This window comes from Echinops telfairi, unplaced genomic scaffold (assembly GCF_000313985.2).
Source record: "Echinops telfairi isolate 266 unplaced genomic scaffold, ASM31398v2 ScPeMD7_4;HRSCAF=17, whole genome shotgun sequence".
Lineage (NCBI taxonomy): Eukaryota > Metazoa > Chordata > Mammalia > Afrosoricida > Tenrecidae > Echinops > Echinops telfairi.
Genome location: NW_022103900.1, coordinates 21,950,138 through 21,970,257, shown reverse-complemented (window position 1 = coordinate 21,970,257; position 20,120 = coordinate 21,950,138). Strand labels below are relative to the sequence as shown.

General features: G+C 38.3%; 1 protein-coding gene and 1 non-coding gene across 7 annotated transcripts in view; both read left to right on the top strand.

Moving 5' to 3' along the window:
- GALNT13 (polypeptide N-acetylgalactosaminyltransferase 13) overlaps positions 1–20,120 on the top strand; it is a 594,009-nt gene that overhangs the window by 107,738 nt on the left and 466,151 nt on the right. The window lies entirely within an intron of this gene.
- On the top strand, positions 8,204–8,365 carry LOC115873038. The gene has a single exon (XR_004048199.1). It is a non-coding gene; the product is annotated as a U1 spliceosomal RNA (small nuclear RNA).

Here is a 20,120-nt window from a genome sequence, read left to right as displayed (position 1 = left end):
CAAGAGAATTTTGGGAATGATGAGGGCAACAAATGTATAGATGTGCTTTACACAATTGATCTATGTATTGTGATAAATTGTATGAGCCCCAATAAATTGATTAATTAAAAAAAAAAAATTGTGGCACAATACGACCAAGGCAGCCTGACAAAGTCAGGGAACCAGAACCCCAAACCGTTTAAAGCCCTGCCCTGGAGTCCATTCTAAGTCAGAGTTACCCTGTAAGACAAACTAGAGCTGTCCCTTTGCATGTCCCAGACTGTGAATCTTTACAGAAGCAGAAAGCCTCATCTTTTTCATGTGGAGCTATTGATGGATTTCGAACTACTAACCTTGTGGATATTAGCATCCCACTACAACACCAGGTCTCCTTTAAGTCAGGGATGGCTTCAGCAAATAGGTGGTATTTGAGATGCTTTAAAACATATAAGAATGGAAGAAACAGCTTCTTACGTAGAGGTCTTTTTGTTCAAAGCCTGGAACCATTTGATATCAATATTGTGGCAACATGGTATTGTTGACTTGGGGATGAGCCCATGCTGCAGATTAACTACAACTCCAGGCACTCCATTATCAGGGTGGACTCTTTGCCCTGCATAGAGCTATAGTTTGACACATCGTAAGAGGACTGAGAGAAAAGAAACTGCATTATGAAACTAATAGGGCAGGATGTCTGTGAGATATGAATAACTAGGTAAAAGGAAAGGAGAAGAGATAAATACCCATATCAAACTCATTGCCATCTAGTCAATGCTGCTAGTAGCAACCCTGCAGGGCAGGGTAGAACTGCCCCCATGGGTTTCTGAGACTAACTCTGTAAGGGAGTGGAAAGCCTCATCTTTCTTCTCTGAAGCTGCTAGTGGTTTTGAACTGCTGATCTTGCAAGTAGCAGCCTAACTTTTTAACCCTAGGTGTTGAAGATTTATAAGAAGTCAATTCACAGGCTTTAATGAATGATTGCACATAGAGAGGTTGAACAGGAAGAAGGTCAACACAATGCTTTATGTGGTCACTAATCGAATATGTATATAAATGGAACTCCTAGGCAGAAACAGTATTTTGAAGGAGATAATAAAGTCAAGCTGAGTCATGCTTAGTCTGAAGCTAATAATACATCTAGTTCTGGTGTTAAACATTTGGAAGCTATTACTTGGAAATGGATTAGATTCTGTGATATGGACAATGGCTGTTATGGATAGGACAAAAAGAAAGAGAGAGCATTCTAGACAGACTAACATGTTCTTTGAATAATGAAGAGACTGGTAATATAAAACTTGAATATATCAATACAATAGGAAATAAAGATGGGTTATGGATTGGGACTGTGAGGCCAAGTTATAGAGGGAAATGATCCAATAGTTGAAAGCTGATGTGCTTTTTAATTGAAGAAAGTTATAGAAAAATTATATGAAAGCCATGAAAGTAGAGGTGGAATGGGTGGATTTTATGGTAGTTATACCTGTTCTCATTGGAAAGTACAAAGAGCAAACAAATAAAACAACAAAACTCACTGCCCTCAAGTTGAATCTTAGCAACCCTGCAAGACAGACAAGAGGTGTCCCATAGGCTTTCCCAGGATGGAGTATTCACAGAAGAAGGGAGGGTCTCTGGTGAGTGTGAACCACCCATGTGGCAGTTGGCAGCCACATGCTTCATCGCCGTGCCACCAAGACTCCTCTTTCTAACATAATACCGCTCTGTCATCCTTGCTTCTATCATTTTTCCACAGACTTTCCCTTCTGGTCTACCTGACTCTTATCTATTAACTTTTGTTTCTGTAACCTGTTGAATCGGCAGACAGCTCCGGAGACAAGTTCTTTTGCTTTAGGAGAAAAGGAGGAAACAAACAATATCCCGCTGTTACACGTCTGCTTTCCCAGCTGAGAAGCAGGCTTCAGATTCTAATGAAAGCACTGGTCTGCTATTCCCGTGAGTCAAAAAACAAAACAACCACAGTAAAATGATGAAAGCAAAAAGAAACAAAAGTGAAGCTACAACCAGATTTTAAAAACTGGTTCTTACCATTCCTCTCCCTGATAAAGATTCAATACACCCCTGCAGTCATTTCAATATTTTTAAGTCCCCCCCCACCCCTTGAGAAGTAAGCATGGGGAAATCATAGCACTACACATCCTATCCTGATGGCCATTTGTAGACACAACAAATTTCAAGTAGGCTCTGACATGACATCTCCTTTCAGGTTTAGAACCTATGATGAGCTATGTCATCTTGGATTGAAACAGTCCTGTCTTTTCTCTACATAATATATTTTCCCTAATATTTGACAAGCTTTTCTCTTAAGCCCTGCAGGAGAAAATCTTAGGCATTAGCACCACACCATCTTAGGGATTGTTCTTGCTATACTTTTCATATACTAAGTATGACTGTTTCCTAGGTAGACTTTTGTTTCATGTTTCATGTTAGCTTATTTCTACTGCTGTGGAAAAAAAATCGACTTTTAATGATTTTATGAGTCTTTCTATCATCCTAACTCACATTTACACTTGTAACATTATACCCAAGCAGTTGCCTTGCCTGTCTCATTTTCTTGTTAGTGCGCTATGTTTCACTGACTTGCAGTTTTCATTATTCTAGATATTTTGAGTACATTTGCTAAAGCTGCAAGGAGAATCTCAATAAATGAATAAATAAAGATTTAGTGACATCTGCTCTGTTCCTGAACCTTTAACTGATCTTCAAGAATGAGACTTTTTCCAGTAGAGACTAATACATCAGGGGTACTAGAAATCTTGTTTTTCCCCACTTCTGTCAGAAAGCAGGTTCTCCGATCAACCTGAAGATAATATATGATGTAGCCTTGAGTATATGCTTGTAAGTTAGCGGACTGGTTTAATCTTGCCTGAGCTGGAATGTTGGTGGTATTAAGAAAGATAAATATTTTAAAGCTTCATTTTCTTTAGCTATAAAATAAGGATAAAAATTGTGATACTTAACTTACATTGTTATCATTCAGAATTTGTTATTTAATATGCAGCAATCTTTCTACTCCTGTAAAGTGTTACTTTCAAAAACCCACAATAGCAGTTCTGCCCTGTCCTATGAGTTGGCATCGACTCAATGCCAGTTAGTGAGTGAGTCTGGCTTATGGTAAATGCTTCCCATGTCAAGGAAATTACAGCTTTTCTGAATACTACTGCGAGCTCACCTGGAACATCATGTTGATTTAATATTGCTCCTGTTGGAAACTCATTTTGTTGTTCTGTGCCATCTACTTGATCACCACTCATAGTGACCCTGTCTATATGACAGAACAGAATTGCTCCAGAGGGCTTTCTGGACTGTAATCTTTAATTAACCGTTGGACCGGTGGGTTTAACCCTCATAGTTTCACAGCTTAACCTCTTCACCCACTAGGTTCCTTATTGGACTCTTATTGTGAAACTTAAAGCTGGTTTTCTCAACTTTGACACTGTTGACATTAGGTCTAGGTAAATCTTTGTGGTGAGAGATATATTGTGCAATACACACACTTAGCAGAATCCTTCACTTCATCCCACTAGATACTAGTAGCCACAACCACCTCTAGTTTGACCTCCAAAATTGTCTGCAAAATAACAAACAAAACAAAATCAAAATAAACTCACTGCCATCGAGTCAATTCTGACCCATAACAACCCTACAGGACAGGGTGGAACTGCCTCTGTGGGTTTCTGAGAGTGTAACTCTTTACAGGAGTAGAAAGCCTCATCTTTCAGTGGAGCAACTTGTGGTTTTGAACCACAAGCTGACCTTGCAGTTGACCTTGCATATTGCAGGTTGTTAATAAGCCTTTTTCTAATTCTGATGATGTATTCTTCTTTACATAATTTCAAAGTGTGAAGACTTAAGCATATCTTCTTTTCACAATTATATTGAATATTTATTGTGTTTTGAATTTGTCTATTTTTGTGTTAGATTGTTATAATTGAAAATATATTATCTACAAAGTAGATGGAACCCTCTTGGTGACTAGATTACGTTCTAGGTGTCTGACTGCACCGTTCACAGTTAGGATCCATAAGCAGCTCGGCCAGAGAAAGATGAGGCTGTCTGCTCTCATTGGGATTGACAGTCTTGGAAACCCAAAGAGGCAGTTCTGCTCTGTCCTGCAGGAGTTCTGCAAAGCATCACAGTGGCAGTGGGGGAATGCCCCAAGTGCGGCACATACTGCTCAGTTCTCTCTACTCTTCGTCTCACAGCTAACTGTAAATACATTAGAAGAAGAGACACGGGGAGTGGGGCTGTCAAAAATATTGCATCTAAGCCATTCTGTCATGAATTTAGAAAAGAGTAGTATTGCCCCACTTTAGGTTTCTGAGGCTGTAAATCTCTGCAAAAGTAGAGAACCTTGTCTTGTCTTTCTCCCACGAAGTATGGCTCTAGATTTAGCCATTGACCTGTGGTTAGTTGTCCAGTGCTGACCCGACGGCACCACTAAACACATGTGGTTATGTGCCATCGAGTTGGTTCTGACCCATTGCAACCCTTTGTACAACAAAACAAAACACTGCCCATTCCAACTCCATCCTCACAATTGTTCCTGTGCCCAAGCCCCTTGTTGCAGCCACCGTGTCAAGCCATCTGGGTCAGGCCTCTCCTCTCTTTTGCTGGGCTTCTACTTTACCAGACGTGGTATCCTTCTGAGGATTCTTTTCTCTTTACAGCATGTCAAAAATAGTAAGAGGAAGTCTCACTATCCTTGCCTTTAAGGAACACCCCTGCTGTGCTTTTTCTAAGACGGTTTGCTTCTCCTTTAGCGGTGCATGGTGCTTTCAGTAGTCTTTGCCAGCACCACAATTGAAAGACATCGATTCTTCTTCAGTCTTCCTTATTCAGTGTCCAACCTTCACATTCATACGAAGTCATTTAACACCGTGGCTTGAGTCAGGCACAGGTTAGTCCTCAAAGTAATGTCTTTGTTTTTCTGTAAAGAGGTCTTTAGCAAGTGCAACATGCTCTTCATTTGACCTCCTGACTGCCGCTTCCATAAACATTGATTGTGGATCCAAGAAAGATGAAATCCGTGACAACTGAAACAGTTTCTCCATTTGTCATGAGCTTATTGTCTCAGAGTGAGGGTTTTGATTTTTTCTACATTGAGTTGTAATCCAGACTTGAAGCTACAACCCTTGAACTTCATTAGCAAGTGCTTCAAATCCTCCTCACGTTAAAAAAGCAAGGCTGTGTCCTCTGCATATTGCAGGTTGTTAATAAGCCTTCCTCCAACCCCGATGCTCTCTTCTTCTGTATATAATCTAGATTCTCTGATTGCTTAACTAAGCACATAGGCTAGTGGAATCTCTGAAATAAGATTTCCCTGAAGAAATTCTATTTTAGAGTTTATGTAAAGCACATAGGGTAGTATAAACTGATAGGATTTCTTCTCGGAAACTTCAAGAACATAGTGTGAGACTGAGAGATGGTACTTCGATAAGGGCCAGCAACATTTCTAACTCTCAGAAACAATATCCACCTTATCATCTCATTGATCAGAGATTGTCTGAGTGGAAATCAGAAGATAATGCCAAGGAGACATCAGATGTCAGAATATCCTGTTCTGTACTGTAAAACCTGTTAAATAAATTCCACTCCTATTTAGATCTCAATTACAGACTGAATGACATGGTAAAAAGTATTTCATTCTCTTTTGAAGTTGAAGTCTTCAAGAATCAATAGTTAAAATAAGTGTTTGGATCAGTGTGGTGAAGTAAATATTGTTAGTGTGGCTCTTCTAGTTATTTCCCGGTAACTTTCACAAATGATTGGGTGGAACCATGCAGATAAGATGTAGAGAACTCTAACTCAGGGGATAGTCAATTTTGCCATTTCTCTGGATGTAAGACTCAGAAGCGGGAACAGAGGGAATTTCTAGGCCCATCAAGGAAGAAGGGCATCAACAGAATACTTGCATGATCCCTTCCTGGAGTGGAGGAAGTAGCAGAAGCCAGCCATGCTCTGAGATCATGTGGCAGTTAGACAAAGCAGCAGATGTGTTTCCTGAGTTATGCAGGCAGAAGCCAAAGATCCATGTAACTGAGAGTGTGAGGACCAGGAAGGTAATTGGCTGCTGGCTAAGAAGGGATGATGCTGTTGACCAATGTCTGTATCCTTAATATTGTCTGAGCCTGCCCTGTGGTAACCTGTGAACTTCCTCAATAACCCCACATACAAATAATTGTGAATATTATCTGTAGGTTCTATATGGCCACTGCAATGAGTTATTGAACCCAGAAATGAAATATGAATCTAGATAACTGAAAGTCATCAAAAACAAAATGGAACTTGCAAACCACTATCCTGGGCATTAGTGAGCTGTAATTAATTGGGTTAGACAATCATCTGATTTACTATGTGGACAAGAACAAATGCAAGAGGAATAGTGTCACCTTTATCATCAGAAAGAACATTGCAGGATCTATCTCAAAGCATAATGCTTTCTCTGATAGGATAATATATCTATTATTCAAATTTTCACACCAACCACTAAAGCTAGTGATAAAAAAATTGAAAAATTCTACCAATTCTTCAGTCTGAAATTCATCAAGCATTGTCTCAAGATACGTTGATAATTACTTGGGATTGGAATGCAAAAGTTGAAAACACAGGTAAAAAACAACTAATTGGAATATATGACGGTGATTGAAATAAGCTTTTTAAAACAACATAAACAGTGACAATATACATGGACCTCATGAGATAGATTAAGCAAGAATCAAACTGACGGCACATTTGGGATAAGCCGAGAGAGAACCTCAATATCTTCAGTCAAAACAAAGCCTGGGTCAGTGTGCAATGGATCAATTGTTCACACGCAAGTTCAGGTTGAAGCTAAAAGTAAAACAAGCTAATGATCACCAGAATGCAAAGTAGAGTATAGTCCACCTGAATTCAGAGAAGTCCTCAAGAACAAATGTGACACATTGAACACTGATGATTGAAGGTGTGAAGAGCGGCGGGATGATGTCAAGAACATCATGCATCAAGAAAGAAAGGGGCCTTTAAAAGACAGGAACGATGGAAGAAGCACACCAGCCTGACTGACTACGAGGTGCAGAAGGGACCAGTTATCAAGCATCACAGAACTAAAAATCAGATCAGTGGGTGCCCACCTTCTTGATACGATCACAGAAGACAAACGTGTGCATAAGCAAAGGTGGTGAAGAAAGCTGATGGTGCCCGGCTATCAGAAGATATAGCATCTGGGGTCTTAAAGGCTTGAAGATAAACAAGTGGCCAACTGGCTCAGAAGCAACAAAGCCCACATGGAAGAAGCACAACAGTATGTGTGACCACGAGCTGTCGAAGGGATCAGGCACAAGCTGTCGAAGGGATCAGCTATCAAGCATCCAAGAACAAAAAAATTATATCATTGTGAAGGTGGGGGAGTGCAGAGTGGAGACTCAAAGCCCATCTGTGGGCAACTGAACACCCCCTTAACTGAGGGGTTGTGGGGAGGAGATGAGCCAGTCAGGGTGCAGGGTAGCAACAATGAAACATATAACATTCCTCTAGTTCTTTAATGCTTCCTTCCCCCCACTATCATGAACCCAATTCTACCTTACAAATCTGGCTGGACCGGAGGATGTACATTGGTACAGATAGCAACTGGAAACACAGGGAGCCCAGTATAGATGACTCCTTCAGGATCAGTGGTGAGAGGGGTGATGCCTGGAGGGTGAAGGGAATGTGGGGTAGAAAGAGGGAACCAATTACAAGAATCTAAGTATTGCCTCCTCCCTGGGGGCTAGACAGTAGAGAAGAGGGTGGAGGGAAACATCGGACAGGGTAACTTATGACAAAACTATAATAATTTATGAACTATGAAGGGTTCATGAGGGAGGGGGGAGGGGGGAGGGGGAGGGAGGGGGAAAATGAGCAACCGATATTAGGGGCTAGAGTGGGGGCAAATGTTTTGAGAATGATGAGGGCAACAAATGTGCCGATGTGCTTGACATAATGGATGTATGTATAGATTGTGATGAGAATTGTACGAGCCGCCAATAAAATAATAATAATAAAAAAAAGACAGGAACGAAAGAAAATAGCAAATTGAATGTCAGAAAAGACCCAGAGACTAGCTTGTGAACATATCGTAGCTAAAGGGAGTGGAAGAAACAATGAAATAAAAGCACAGAAAATTTCAAAAGCCAACTTCAGAAGAAAAAAAATCAAACATGAAAATGGAATATGGAAAATTCTTGAAATAGAAAACTAAAAGGGAATACCATGATCACAAAGGTGGTTTTCCCAGGGCGAGGCTCATCCATTGCACTCCAGATGTGCTGACCCCTGTGATTTCCCCAAATTTGGGAAACTCAACTGCATAATTTATGGCAGCGGGAGAATGCACCTGCGCTCTTCCTTGCATTAGAAAAAAAAGAGAGAGAGAGAGAAAGAAAACTAAAAGGGAAAAACATGTCCTGCTGTTCTCAAGATGAAAGAACTGAAGATAAAAATTCAAGCTTAGAGTTGCAATATTGAATGCCTCCATGGGGATATAGGAAGCATCAGAAGAAGATGGAAACAATACAGTCATTGTGCCCTTCAACATTGGTTGCTATTCAACCATTTCAATTAGTTGTTGTTAGCTGCCTACTCGTAGTGACCCTCTGTACAAAACTGCCCAGTCTTCGCCATCCTCCTAATTGCTACCATGTTTGAGCCCAGCGTTGCAGCCATGGAGTCAATCCATTTTGTTGAATGTCTTTTGCTTTTTTGTGGCCCCTCTAATTGACCAGGATGTCTTTTTTCCAGGAACTGGTTTTTCCAGATAACAAGTACATGAGATACCATTCCAAGAGATTGTATGTAATTAAGAACAAATGGTATTGCAGGAAACAATCCAGCATGAAATGGCGGCATTAGCTCTAAATAAAGTTCGAGGAATTAAAAAGCTACCAATTGAAATATTTCAACAAACCAAAGCAGTTCTGGAAGACTCACTAGTATATGACAAGACATTTGGGAGAGAGCTACCTGACTGACGACTGGGCGGGATCCACATCTGGGCCCATTCCAAAGAAAAGTGACCTAACAGAATAAGAAAATCATTGAACAATATCATTAGTATCATAAGGAAATAAAATTTTGCAGAAGATTAAAAAATGTTGCAGCAATCCACTGACAAGAAATTACCATAAATTGAAGCCAGTTTTGGAAGAGGACAAGGAAGGAGGGATATCATTAGTGATGGCAGCTGATCTTGGCTGAAAGCAGAGCATATCAGAATGCTGTTTACTTGTGGGTCATAAGAAACTATGGATAACGTTGTGAAATATGAGTAGTTCTGATGATTTTGCTGTGCTTATGTAGAACTTGTACATAATCCAAGAGTCAGTTGTTCAAACAGAACATGAGGATGCTACATGGTTTAAAATCAGGAAAAGTGTGCTTCAGCATTGTATGTTTTCACCATGCATATTCAATATTTATGCTGAACAAATCATCTGAAAAGCTTGATTATATGACTAAGAATAATTTTAGCCCGTGTATGTGAATCACACAACCTTGCTGGCTGTCAATTTTTTTTAAAGAGCATTTAAAGAACTTTCTCATAAAGATCAAAGACTATGTCCTTGAGTAAGGATTACAACTCAATATAATAAACAAACAAACAAACAAACAAACAAATACATAAATAATTAAAAAAAAAGCATTCACAACTGGCTGAACAGATCATCATGATAAGTGCAGAAAAGATTTACATTGTCAGGGATTTCAGTTTACTTGTATCCTTAATCATTGTTCAGGAAGGAACAGTCAAGAAATCAAATGACATAGTGTAGTGAGCAAATCTGCTGCTCAAGATTTCTTTAGAAGGTTAAAGCCCAAGGATGGCACTATGAGGACCAAGATGCACCTGACCCATGCCATGTTATTTTCAACTGCCTCTATGCATATGTAAACTAGACCGTGAGTAAGGAAAATAGCAGACCTGATGCACTGGAATTATGTTGGTTAAGAATATCGAAAACATGATAGACTGTCAGAAGAAAAACATCTTGTCTTTGAGGAAATGCAAGCAGACACATTTTGGAAGTCGTGAAGGTGCGTCTGTCTCATATACTCTGAGCAGCATATCAGGGGAGGCCAATCCTTGAGAAGGCATCTACTCTGTAAAGTAAAAGGTCAGCTATGAAGAGGAAAACCCTCGCTTGACAAGCCAAATTGACACAGTGGCGGCATCAATGTGTTCAATCATAACTCTTGTGAGATGGCACATTACTGATCATTGTTTTGTTTTATTGTACATGAGGTAGGTGTGAGTGGGCACCAACTTCATGGTACCTAACAAAGCAACATGATTCATAATCATTTTCATGTATCTGTTGATTACCTGAAGATCCTCTTTGGTCTATGCCCCTTGCCCATTTAAAATTTTTTGTTTGTTTGACTTTTTATTGTTGAGGGATTGAAATTTTATCTACATTTTAGGGATTATCCCCTTATCTGACATGCTGTTGCAAAATGCTTTCCCAACCTCTGTACTCTCTTCTCTTGTTAAAGTCTTTGGATAAGTATGTGCATTTAATTTGTAGACAGTCCCAGTTATCTACTTTATCTTCTGTTTGTGCATTCTTAGTTTATTGTGATAGGCTACTTATGTTGAAAATTAGATCCCCAAGTTTTGACCCTATGTTATTTTCCAGGAAGTGAATTTTTTACCTTTAACATTTTAATTTTTGTCTGTTTTGTGCTAGCTTTTGAGCCTGGTTTAAGCATGGATCCTTATTAATTTTCCTATGATATTATTTCCAGTTTTTTCATCACCATTTTGTAGAATATTTCTTATCTTTTGAATGAACTTACTCTCAGCATCATGAAAGAAAGGTCAGATGCCTGTTTATGGATGAGTTTACTTCTGTGTTCTTAATTCTATTGTACAGTTACTTACCATGACTGTATACTAAGTTTTGAAATCAAGAAGTATGAAGTCCCCAATCTTGCTCTCCTTCTTCAATATTACTTTGCCTACTGGGGGCCTCCTTTTTATTTCTACAGAGCACTTTTAGTTCTCTCTAGTAATTTCTTAGTATTTTATGTCTCTGGTTAGACTTATTCCTAGTTTATCCTTTTGGGTAAACTCATATTCTTCTTCTATTACTTTCTTTTCTAAAGTGTTTTTTAGTGTTGTAGAAAAGTTCAATGGAAATGTGTGTGTTGATTTCTTTGTGCCGGGTTGTTTTTTTTCAAAAGGGGTGGATTTTTATTTTATTAATTCTGGTGTTTTCAATATCTTCTTTGTTATGAGTTTGTTCAAATTTATGTCTCCATTTGGGAAAGTTCAGGTAGGTAGTATGTGTCTAGAAACTTGTTTAATCTCAGTTTTCAGATTTGTTGGAGTAGTTTTATATATGATTTTATTCTGATCCTTTTATTTTGCGATTCTGTTGTAATGTCACACATCCCATTTCCTATTTTCATTAAACTGTATATTCCCTTTTTTCTATGGAAATTTGGCCAGTGGTTGATTTTATTGATTCACTCAAAGAAACAATTTCTAGACTTGTCCTTTCCATTTTCTAAGTCAGTATTTTTAAAGTAAGACACAATTCAGTTCTTATATGTTTAATATTTTTCTTGTTCTTTCTACTATCGATTTCTAGTTTAATATTATATGGTCAGAGATGCTTTGTATTGCTTAAAGGCTTTGTAATTTATTGAAACTTGCTCTTGGGTCTAACACATGTCTATTCTGCATTGGGATAGAAGTTTACTTTGCTGCTGTTGGGTGGTGTATTTTGTACATAGTATGGGCTTGAGTAGTTGATTATTCTGTTTAGCTCGTCTGTCTTTTTTGAATTTTTTCTCGTTGTTGTGTCCATCAAAAGTGACATCTACATCTTCTATTATTGCAGAACAGTTTACGCCCCTTTCAATGTCATCAGAATTTGTTTCATGCATTTTGCAGAACTTATTTTGGTGGGTAGTTAACCATGTAATATGGTTAAATTTAATTGCTATATAATAGCCTTTTTGTCTCTAATAGTGGATTTTGATATAAAATTTATATTATTAGAGACTGACATTTCTGGGAGTTTTTTGGTTACCATTTTCTTGATATATTTTTTTTCACCTTTTGAAGTTTAACTTATTTATGTTTTAGTGTCTGCTGTGGGTCCATTATTGGTAACTTGTTGGTGGCTGTTTTAGCCACGCTACAATCCTTATGACTCTGTACGTGTGCCTTTAAACCACTACCCATGTGATTATTGATAGATATTAATTTACTGTTGTCATTTTATCATGCTTTTTTCGTATATGTGTCTGATATTTTTGTCATGTTTGTTATTCTACTTAACTTTCTGTGTTGTTATTGCTATTTAATGTTTTCTGTGTTGTTTCCTTCATTGTTGCTGATTTTATGTTTATTGAGTCTGTGATTTTCTTCTTCCTTATGTTGTGGATTAGACTTATGGTTGGTTGGTTGGTTGGTTAGTTAGTTAGCTGCTCTCAGAATTCTTTCTCTGTGTTTCAGTTTGGAAAGTTTGGTTGTGGTACATATTGGTGTCTTTCTTTTGGGGTCTATCCATATGAACCTTTTTAGCTTCGTAGATGCACACCTGTTTCTCTTTCATGATATCAGGGAAGTTGTCTATCCATGAATTTTGTGTACTTTTTTCCCTCTCTTCTTTTCTGCTGAAATACTATTATGTAGAGAACATTCTACTGTAACTCCTATAATAATACCTATGCTTTAAAATTTTTTCTTTAGTCTTTTTTTTCTGATTGTTCCTATAACAAGTTATTGTCAAGAGATTTGCTATGCCTTTTGCATGTTTTTTTCATCAATCAATTATAACTCTATATTTTTTCATCAAGTTACTTTTTTCTGATAGTTCATTGCAAATTCTTGGATTTCTGCTTGTTTCTTTGTGTTGTTATTGTCTATATTTTGTTCTTGTGTTGTTTTTCTGAATTGTATGTGTGTGATTGTGTTTCTTCATCTCTTTGAGGATCTTCTGTAGAAATATTTCAATTTCTTATCCGGTAGTTCTTGTACCATTGTTTTCTCAAGACAGTTTTCTACCTCACTATTTTGCTTATTGGTTTGAGACATCTTTTTCATATGATTTTTTCTTTTTTGTCTTATATGTTCAAGACATTAAGATCTCACAGTACTTATGAAGGAACTTAATAAAGTTCTGGAAAATTTAATTAAAAGATGATAAAATATAGGTTAAGGAGCTATGCTGGTTATTGTTCTGCCTTTATTTTCTGGTTACATCCTCTCTTTATGGTCACCTGGCTTCCTAGGACCTTCCTGCTCTTTCCTTATTTAGATCCAGTTCATATTTAATACAGTTTGCTTTGCTTTGGGTTTATCTACACGTTATGTGTATCCTACTGGGTATTCTGTTAACTTGTCTTCCTTTGCTTCTCATCTGGGAATGTTGTTTGCTTTATCTCATGATGGCAGTGCTACACCTGGCCAAATGGCAGGGCAACTAGAGTTCATGAATCACCTTGTTTGCGTTTTTTTTTTTTTTAAATAAATCATTTTACTGGAGGATGTTATGTATAACAATCCATACCTCCATTATCTCACATGGACATGTACAATTGTTGGCATCAACAGTTTCTAAACATCTTTCTTCTTGAGCCCTTTGATATCAGTTCCTCTTTTTTCCCCCTCCCTCCCCAACCCTGCCTCCCTACCACCCCTGAGAACCCTTAATATAGTATGCATTGTTATTATTATTTATACATATCTTACACCACCTGCCCTATCCCTTTACCTACTTTCCTGGTATTTGTCCCCCTCAAGGGAGGTTATTCTGCCATCATTGTTATCCATGATTCCTTTCCCTACTTCCTCTACCTTTCCTTCCCCTACTCTCCTGGCATCATGACTCCCATTTCTGATTCTGAGAGGGTTTGTCTTTCCTGGATTCCATATATTGAAAGCTCTCGTCTGTGCCACAGTACGTACACCGGTCTAGTGGGATTTTCAAGGTAGGGCTGATATCATAATAATTGGGGGGAGGACGAATTAAAGAGCCAGAGGAGTGTTGTGTGTTTTTGTCCGCACCAAACTGTCCCCAGGATGCATTTTCTCCTCCAAGCAACCCCTCTGCACCTGAATGTCCCATTATCCACTGATGGTCTCTAAGTCTCCACCTTGACCTCTCTCCATCACCTCTGTGAGGTTGTTTATTTTTTTCATTTGCTGTTTTTATTCAATGTCCCTTTCCTTTGGTGTTTAATTTTTGTGGGCTTTTGTTTGCTATTTATTTTGTTTCAACATTTTTATCTGTATCCATTTAATTCTGTTTCCCTATTTCTTGCTCTAGCGGGGCAGTGTATAGAACTGTCACCATCATGGACTGTCTTAATACTAATTGCCTTTGAGTAAAGGCCAAGTTTCTTCTTCTCTAGTCTTTTACCTTCACGAAAGCAGTCATTGCTTGTGTCCTGTTTGTATCTATATTGCCTGTGCTTGTTATTGTACCTATCTCATAGTGCAGGAAATGTTTATGAAAGGATACATGTCTTAAATAAAGCACTGCCTTCCTGACCCCGTCTCCTTTCCCAATATCAACTCCAATTTATATCCACATACTCTTTTAACCCAATGAGATTATTTATTTTCCCCGACATATCCCGTATACATTTTATTTCCACTTTCTCCTGTTTAAAATAGCTTTCCTCTCCCTTTTCTGCATGTTCAAGTTTGCCTAAATCCTAAGAACCACTAGATTCAAGCATACTTTCATCCTAAATTCCCTATAACATTCTTGTCTAGTTTTTTCCCTTTAAAATCTTCCTCTGTATCTGTATTTTATCTGCATTTAATTTGCACATTTACTTTTTTCTTTGTAGACAAACTTATTGCTCTGTCTGCTCTTCCTTAGTTAAGGTAAGTGAATGTAGAAGGTAGGAAATACCTTGGGTCCTCTTTCTTCTTGTGTTCAAGATGTTATTGTTGGGATGAAAGAACAAATGATGTCTTTACTCAAATTCTCTACAGAAATAGGATTATTTTAATGGGTATTTCCCCCTTAGATATCTGTAAAACTTCCTGTAGCTGATAAGGTTAATTAAATTGTAGCAAAACCTAGCTCTTAACAATGCTTGAACAACTTATTTGAGATACAGAGTAACAAAGAACATTGAATTTGGAGTTGGGGTCTTGAGTTCTCTATCTAGTTTCTCTGTAGACTGGTTGGGTAACCTTGACCTCAAACTCCACTCAAGCTCCTCCATACTATGTCTGAAAACAACCAGTGTGGTGCCTGGCAATGGTGATGGTCAGGAAGGGTTTCTAGCCCCCGCTTTTCTTATTAATCTTTTCCTTGGGTTTTTCTTCTCCTTCTTTCACGTTTCCTCCCCTTTAAAAACTAATAATTTTCTTCAAATGCTTTAAGCCTTTTGTATACAAACATATAATTGTCTATATATATTTTTTATTTTTTATTGTCTATATTTTATAGCAAACCAATTTGGTCGTTTATTATAGTACGTTTGATTCATTTATGAAAATATGGGTGGGTACATTTGTGTTTTATTGGCAGTCAGAAGGTTTATTAAACATAGTGACAATATGCCTACAATGAAAGTATATAAATACATTGAAAAATCTTATTGGTTAGCAATATATAGATATGTTGCTAACATCTAACTCCCCAATCTGCTTCAGGATGAGGTACTTGAATAGAAAGGACAAATACTGATTTAACAAAGGAGAAAAGACAATTAAATGGAGAAAAGGATTTAACAAATGATTGTTGAACATTTGGACATCTGTATGCAAAAATAATTAACCTTCCATATGTCAAACCCTATACAAAACTTAACTTAAATCATTGCTCATGACAAGAATCTGGCAATATATTGCCACTTGACAAATTCCAAAGGACACAGCGTAGAAGATTTATCTATACATAGAGAGTAGACCAAAAACATTATTATGCATTAAAAAACAAAACCAAAACCAAATTCCTCTGGGAAAACTATTATGGAGTTAAGACAGTAAGATGATTTCACAATGTGTTATAGCTCATTTTTTACCCCAGAAGACACACAAGGGAGAAGACCTAAATGCACAGGATGTGTGGGATGGGTTTTGTCCTGATATCTCTCCTCAGTAAATTTAGGAAAACAAAACTTTGCCACCACAAACACCTTCGGCACATCTGGAAGGATTTGAGAACACTATTGATCCCTGGAGGGAAATGAGTTGGGATTGATTCAATAGCAATGAGTCTTTTGTTTGTTTGTTTTTTGTTTGTTTTTTTGTTTGATCCCTCGATTGGGAGTAAAGATGTCAGTGACAACTTTTTGAAAATTCATGATTCATAATTAAATAGAGAGAGAAAACCTCACTCAGGTATTTTAAGAATGATTGACTCTTTTAAAAAAAAAATCATTTTATTTGGGGCTCATACAACTCTTATCACAATCCATATATACATCAATTGTGTAAAGCACATTTGTACATTCATTGCCCTCATCATTCTCAAAACATTTACTCTCCACTTAAGCCCCTGGCATCAGCTCCTCATTTTTCGCCTCCCTCCCCACTCCCCATTCCCTCATGAACCCTTGATAACTTAAAAATTATTATTTTGTCATATCTTGCTTTGTCTTGTGTCTCCCTTCACCCACTTTTTGGTTGTCCATCCCCCAGGGGGGAGGTCACATGTATATCCTTGTAATCGGTTCCCCCTTTCCAACCCACCCTCCCTCCACGCTCCCAGTATCACCACTCACACCACTGGTCCTGAAGGGATCATCCACCCTGGATTCTCTGTGTTTCTAGTTTCTATCTGAACCAGTGTATATCCTCTGGTCTAGCCAGACTTGCAAGGTAGAATTTGGATCATGATAGTGGGGGTGGGGGTGGGGGGTGGAGAGGAAGCATTTAGGAACTAGAGGAAAGCTGTACCTTTTATCGTTGCTACATCGCACCCTGACTGGCTCATCTCCTCCCTGAAGCCCTTCTGTATGGGGATGTCCAGTGGCCTACAAATGGGCTTTGGATCTGCACTCCGCACTCCCCCCCTCATTCACTATGGTAAGATTTTTCTTATGATGATGCCTGATAACCTGATCCCTTTGACACCTCGTGATCGCACCAGCTGGTGTGCTTCTTCCATGTGGGCTTTGTTGCTCTTGAGCTAGATGGCTGCTTATTTACTTTAAGCCTTTAAGACCCCAGACACTATATCTTTTGATAGCCAGGAACCATCAGCTTTCTTTGCCATATTTGCTTATGCACCCATTTGTCTTCATTGATTGTATCATGGAGGTGAGCACACAATGATATGATATTTTTGTTCTTTGGTGCCTGATAACTGACCCTTAGGCATCTCGTGATCACACAGGCTGGTATGCTTCTTCCATGTGGGCTTTGTTGCTTCTGAGCTAGCTGGCCGCTTGTTTACCTTAAAACCTTTAAGATGCCAAGCACTACATCTTTTGATAGCTGGGCACCATGAGCTTTCTTCACCACATTTGCTTATTTACCAGCTTTGTCTTCAGTGGTGAAGACATGGGTGAGGGGGAGGTGGGAGGAAAGGTAGTGGTGTTAACAAACCCAGGGACAAGGAACAACAAATGATCCAAATTAGTGGTGAGGACGGTGTGGGAGGCCTGGTAGGGCATGATCAAGGGTAATATAACCAAAAGGAATTGCTGAAACCCCATTGGGGACGGAGCATGATGGTGAGACAGGAGGAAAGTGAAAGGAGTTGGGAGGCAAAGGGCATTTATAGCGGTCTAGATAAAGACGTACATATACAAATATATTTATATATGAGGATGTGGAAATAGATCTATGTGCATATATTTATAGGTTTAGTAATAAGGTAGCAGAAGGACATTGGGCCTTCACTCATGTACTCCCTCAGTGCAAGAATACTTTCTTCTATTAAATTGACATTCTATGATTGACTCTTTTTTGTTTACATACACCAATTCTTTCTCATGTTTTGCGGTTCTTTGATTTCAATAAAAGTTTTTATAATCTATAAAAGAGGTCACAGATCTATAAGTATATGTAAAAAATACAAACTATAAAAAAGTCCAGAAGTAAATGGCAATTTTGTAACCCATGCTTAAGGCAAAGGCAGCCGAGATCAAACTTTATAGAACAGTTCATGAAATGAAAATACGGATAGATAGAACTTCATAAAACTAAGAATATCTACTTTATCAATGTCTGTGATATAAAAATATAAAATCGTAGCAGCCAACTAGGAGAAAATGAATGCAAATCACATGTCTGATAAATGTCTTTTATTAAAAATATGTGTAACCCCTTTAAAAGGTCACAAACTGGTTCTAATTATATAATAGCCTATGCAAAACATACTTTATAAAGACAAAACACATTTGTGTGTATCAGAGGATAGTATTAAAGGGTACATTTTTCTGCAAAAGAACACTGGTGAATCTCTGGAAAGAAGAAACCTTTTATATCTTGTGATGAGTGTCACAATTATGTTTTCCAGAATTTATAGAACTATACATTAAAATACATAGAACTATACATCAAAAGGTACCCTGGTGGCATAGTGGTTACACACTGGTTTGCTAACTGTGGTGTTAGCAGTTCAAAACCACTAGCCCACTTTGTAGGAGAAAGATAAGGCTTTCTATGTGTGTGAACAGTTGGAAACCCACAGGAGCAATTCTATCCTGTCCTATAGGGTCCCTATGAGCCAGAATTTACTCAATGGCAGTGGTTTGTTTTGGTTATTTCTTGTTGTTTTTTTTTTGTTTTGTTTTTTAAGCATTAAAGAGGGTGAATGCTATTATATAATTCATGATTCAATTAAAATTGGAAATTATCAATGTATGAATTAATGTTAACTCACACTTCATTTTAAGTGACATGCAAGTGGGAAGAGACTGTGGTTGGCAGTGCTGATTCCGTACATGAGGCAAAAGATATCCCAACTAAGATACTTCTTTGGATAAGATATTGGAAAGGGGAAGATCTGTTGGGGAAAGGTAGGAATTTCTGGTTTGAGGTAAAGTGCGACAGACCAAAAAGTTTCTGGTTGAAGGAGCCTGCAGGAGGCACCCTTCCGTTGGCAGATCAAAACAACATAATTTCTCTTTTTTTTTTAATTGGAGACTTTTACATCTCTTATCATAATCCATACATTCATCCACTGTTTCAAACCCATTTGCACATACGCCGCCATCATCATTTTCAAAACATTTTCTTCCCACTGTAGCCCCTGATATCAGCTCCCCATTTCTTCCCCCTCTTTCCCCTTCCTGCCCTCCCTCACAAACCCTTGAGAAGTTATGGAAACTTAGTTTCATATTTCATATCATCCTCTGTCACCCCTAACCCACTTTTCATCCCATGGGGAGGAGGTTGATCCTTGTGATTGATTCCCCTAATCCTCCTGGTGATTCTACTCTCATTGTTGGCCCTAAGCGGTTTATCTATCCTGGATTCCCTGTGTTTTGAGCTCTTATCTGTAGCAGTGTGCATGTTCTGGTCTAATCCAATTTGTAAGGTAGAACTGAGGTCATGATAGTGGGGTGAAGGAAGCACCAAGGACCTAGAGGAAAGTTGCATGTTTCATGGGTATTATACTGTGCCCTGACTGGCTCATCTCTTCCCTGTGACCCCTCTGTGAGGGGATGTCCAATTGTCTACAGATGAGTATTGAGTCTCCACTGCATGTCCCCCTCTCCCCCCATTCACATTGCGTATGATTTTGTTCTGGGTCTTAGATGCCTGATACCTGATCCCATTAATACCTCATGATCACACAGGCTGGTGTGCTTCTTCCATGTGGGCTTTGTTGCTTCTGAGCTAGATGGCCGCTTGTTTATCTTTAAGCCTTTAAGACCCCAGATGCTATATCTTTTGATAGCCGGACACCATCAGCTTTCTTCATGACATTTGCTTACGTACCCATTTTGTCTTCAGTGATAGTGTTGGGAAGGCGAGCATCACAGAATGCTGGATTGTTAGAACAAAGTGTTCTTGTGTTGAGGGAGTACTTGAGTCGAGGCCCAATGTCCATCTGCATCCTTAATTCTTAACATGTAGATATGAGTACATAGTCTGTTCCCCTCTTGATATAAATATATAAATGTGTGTGTGTATATATATATATATATATATATATATATATATATTTTTTTTTTCT